We start from the raw sequence: 5,122 nt of genomic DNA on the forward strand, positions 1-5,122 counted from the left end.
TCATCTACAGGTATCAATATTCCTGCCATTCAGCATCACTAAATGCATCATCAGACTAAAGCCATGGCTAACTGTTTGCACAACACAACTTCTTAGTCCCTTGCAGAAGTTTTCTTTGGTGACAGGGATCCACAGCTACTCCAAAATGATGGAACATAACACTTCATGCTCAAGCAGACCTTGAGGACCCAGGAAGAAGCCCGGTCTATTAGCCGAGTTGTAGTAGCGCAGAGGAGGCATTAGCATGTTTGTGCAGAGTTCTAGGGGCAGGTGTAGGAATCTGTTGAAGCAGCTGAACAAATTCAGATACTATTTTTTTCTGTTGGCTCCTTGGCTTCCTTTCCAATGCAGTAACAGCTCTGAGAAGACCATTCTTGTCCCCAAAATTCAGATACCCCCAAACAGTGGCACAGAGAAGCCTCTGCAAGAAGAGAAAGGTGGGGATTGGAGTATCTAGCACACAGGAAAAACATGTGTTAAGACAACATTTGGCAAGAGTTGCTATTTATTTTAGACACCAACCTTCTAAATAATAGCAACAAACTCAGATGATACCGTGGGGTATTAACTTGAAAATTATGACTTTTTAATATCAGTATCTGTAAACTTCATTCCGTCTGTTCTTTCTGGCCCACATTTATGCTACTGGTATCTGTCTGGTTGCTCCTAAAAAACTTGGCCTGATACATGCTCCAGCTGAGTCTTTTTTTTTTATTTTTTCATGTCTAAAATTTTGGTTTACTAGTACTCAGATTTTGGAAAATATTTAATTAACATTTTTGATACAACATTTCTGTGCAAGATAAATGTATGGTAATTGTAAATTGCGTAATTGTAGATTGCAGAAGTAAAATTGCAGTGTATTAAAAAAATATATATTATTTGCAAGATAGCCATGTATTTCTCTTTTGATTCAAAATACTAGTTGAGTTTCAACAATGTCATGTTTTCTAAAAACCTGAAAATAAATGAGGATTTATTAAGGCTCAACTTACAGAGCAGAGAACACGGTCATGGTCAGGAATTTGGCATAGGACACGTTGTTTGCTTTCACCACAGTGTGATTCAGCAGCAGCCTTGCTAGGCTAGCAGTCACAAAGCAGTGCAGCGTGCTGCCAAAGGCGTCAGCAATCTTGGCCACCTTTACACTATAAATTCACTGACACAACTGTGGTGGCGGTGACGGGTCTAATAGGGAGACCACCTGGTGAGCATCATCCTGAGCTTGTACAACCATGGAGCTTCACTACACAAATTTAATAGCTTAGGTCTTGGAAGCATCAGCACAGCATCACATTTGAGCTAAAATGTCCTGCTTCTCTGCAAGACTAAACTGATTCAGATACAGCCCAGCATCAGCTTTGATGCTCATCTGAAGAGAAGCTCTTTCGGTTGTTTGTTTCTGCAAAGGCTTTTGAGTAACAAAACGAAAAATGTATTCCACTTGTCTTCAGATTTTGGGAAATGTTTTATTTAATGATGAATACACCTGCACTGCTGCCATCTTGAGCTGATTTAGTTAGTACCTTTTCTCTTGTGTTCTGTAAGTGTGTCTAAAGGAAACGCAGACATTGCAAATCCAGCTAGCTATGCAAGCCACTCACAGTGGAGTGTTTTGTTAAGGCTTCTACTGGTGTAACTGTAGCTGGACATGTCCTCCTGGTGTAGCTATGCAAGGTATACTAATGTCTTACTATCTAAAATAGCATCCACTGTAAAGACCTTGAGATCGACGTATGGAAGGTGCTACATGGGAACTGCATAATGTTATTCCTCATTAGAAGGGAAATCATAACCATTGTTATTATTCCCCCTAGAAGGAAAACCATACCGCTTCCGCTAAAGTCTGTGTTCTCTGGAGTCCCAGAAGAGGATTAAATTCTGTGATTAGGTTAATTTAATAGGAGAGGTTTAATTGTTTGATACCGCACAAAAAAAATAGAATTACTGACTTTTGCATCCTTTCCAAATGTGACATTTCCAAGCAGGTCTGTAATGGCAGTCTCAAAGGACCGCTGCAGTCCCCAGCACAGCCAAAGGACAACCTGTTGCTAAGCAACCAATATAAGTGCACTGCTCAACATTTATTTCATTTGGAAAGGGACATATTATTTAAGTACTTCATCTCAGCTACTGAGCACAAGAAGTTTCCCAGTTGTTTTTCCAGAGCTGTGCACATGTGTAAAATAGCCAGTTTTCACAAACAAATGTGCAATTTAAAGAGCAGGTGCCAGAGAAGAACACGCTGAAGGTTTGAAAAACTGGCACAAGTATGTTAGCACTTTCTAACAGCAGTGTCCTGAATTTGCCTCCTCATTTCTGTGTTCATCCTACTTGGAAGTGGGCTGCCTTGATAACATGTATGTGGGAGAGCTGTCTGCAGTTTATGGCTGTTTGTTGATGCACCCTCTTCTGAAGACTGCCATGTCATGGTTTTCCCACTGATAAGAGGAAATACTTCCTCCCTGATAAACAAAGGCCAGAACTGGATGCCCACTTTCCAGCCTGAAGTCTGTAAATCTCAGATTCTGTAATCGTTTCAGAAAAGCAGCTAAGTAGCTTTGGAAAAGAGCATTTAATGCCCTACATCTAACACCACTTTCACTTTAGTGCTCATCCCTGTAGTGAAATAAAACCCTATAGTTCTGCTCTACTTGTGCCTGCATATCTGGAATTGGTCCTGGCCTTAATAGTCTCTAGCTAAATTGTCCTGAAGGAGTTGTTCATCATGTTTCCCTGTCTAAACCCACACAAATAGAAATCAGATCATGCACTGTCATGGTTTAACCCCAGCCAGCAACTGAGCAGCACACAGCTGCTCGCTCACTCCCCTTCAGCGGGATGGGGCAGAGAATCAGAAAAGTAAAAGTGAGAAAACTCATGGGTAGAAATAAAGACAGTTTAATGAGTAAAGCAAAAGCCATGAACAAAGCAAAGCAAAACAAGGCGTCCATTCACCGCTTCACATGGAAGTGCTCCAGCATGACCTCATTGTGCACAACCACTGATGCTTCAAGGTGTACCTGTTGCAGCATGGACTTATCCCCACTCAGCCTGTGACTTACATTACAGTGAACGTAAGCTCACTTCTGTCTTTCCATGGCCTTCTGGCACATCTTCAGGTCTTCCTGGCTACTATCAGCAATTCCGGCACCTCTGGGCCACACTCCAGAAATTCACAACCAGGTGGAGACAGAGAGCAGGGGTGATGCTAGAACCCACTGTGTTGCACAGAGACCGAGAGGCGTAAGACACTGTTACCAGGCAGAGTGTCCAAAGCATCAGTGACGGTGTCCTGGTTTTCAATCTCACACACTCAAAGTAGCCATGGTGTCTGGGTAACTGAAGATGCTTTTGTTTGTAGCCACTGACAGTCTTTCTGCTGATGATCCAAGGGATCGCATGGGATGCAGACAGATGACTTACTGTCCCTTTGATCAAGTGCAATGGATACAAGTTTTGCCTTTGACTAGTACGGTTTCCAAATGATGTATTTTACTAAATGAAACGCGGTGTGGGAATACTGCACTATTTGCAAGCTAAGCTGTGTCTTGGGAGCAGCAACTAACAACTACACCTTTTTATAGAGCTGAGAAAAGTGAAGCACAGTGTTGAAGAAATGGTGCTGATCTCTGCATGGTAACCTGCAGCTATGGGGACTTAAGAGAAGAAACTAGGTGCCAGATTGTTCAGATGGACAAATCTCTTCCTGCCTCTCTCCTTCACTGGTACCTCTGCTTTCTATGTTTAAACAGGGACTTGTCTTTCAGACATCTTTTTATTGAAAGACTCAAGTTAACTCTTTGCCTCTTATTTATGGATTCATGGGATTCACGACTAGATTTCCTACAGCTGAATCAATATATCTTTCTTATCTCTGCTATTGTATATGCAAGAACATTGCTTGCCAACAGGCTAACACCTTAGTGCTAGATCATGGCAGATTTGGGAGCAAGAGAGCAAATTTGCTGCTTAGCCTGGTCATGAAGAGGTTGTTTTTGATTTTGAGATGGAAATAATTGCTATTTTCAGTCCCATGGTTTTGATCTGTTAAAATGAGTTACTTGCTGTCCTGCTTTATTTAGGGAATACTGTCCCAAAGCTGCTGCTTGCTATTTCTTTTGATCATTCAGTCATTGGTCATCTCACAGTGTGGAGAAGCACACCCTCTTCAAGCAAACAACCAAGCCTGTCACAAGGGATGGACTTGAAGAATAACTCTGCAAAGGTTAATGGACCAAATCAAAAGCAGACTTGTTTGTGAATGAGCAGGGAAATACAAGGGTCCATCTTTTTAATCAAGTCCAAATAAAATAACAAAGTCAAAAAAAGGATGAAACAAAATGGGCCACTGTTTTTTCAAGTTGCTTGATTTCAAATTTGCAAGATTCACAACAGCATTAGTTTTTTAAAAAACAGGGTTTTTTTTCACTAGAAACAAGTTAATCCAGAAATGGTTAACGAGCTTTATAGAGAGAAAAATACAGCACAAATAAAAGGTAAGGGTATCTTGAGAGTGTGATACTAAATTGAGTAAAGGGCAAAACACTAGATGCAGTTTCACAGAAAATCTGAGCTAGCTCCAGTACCATGTGTAAATATCTTAAGTGAACCAATAATCAGAAGGGGAAAATGAAGCGCAGAGCATAGATTTGGCTACAATTCCGTATTTCTGTGGCTTTTTTACGTAACACTAAATAAAATGCAAGGGAAAGAAAAGAGAGTATATGAGGAGGTATGACTGTCTACTCAGGGTATATTATATGCTCTCTACAAATTATTTCAGAATCTGAAGGGAGGAAATTCAAGCCAGCAAGTTTAATACATTTATTCTTATTGAATTTTATTGAATGATTTTTAACTCTAAACAAGCTTGCATTTTGGATTCTGTGTAAAAGAAATCCCTTCATAGGGATTCATATATGCCAGTATAAACATACCCTTTCCCTTTGCCCTCAGTCAGCTGTAGTTTATGCATTAACAGGGACTTTCTGCTAGAAGCCTTTGTTCTTTTGGAGAGCCACTCCTCTGGGATTTAGGCTCCCTGGTTGGCCACTGTACCCAGCTCTCCTGATAAGACAGCAGGTGGATCTGAGCAGCAGCCAAAGTTACTAGCCTGCTG

This window comes from Eurypyga helias, unplaced genomic scaffold (genome assembly GCF_000690775.1).
Source record: "Eurypyga helias isolate BGI_N326 unplaced genomic scaffold, ASM69077v1 scaffold537, whole genome shotgun sequence".
Taxonomy (NCBI): Eukaryota; Metazoa; Chordata; class Aves; order Eurypygiformes; family Eurypygidae; genus Eurypyga; species Eurypyga helias.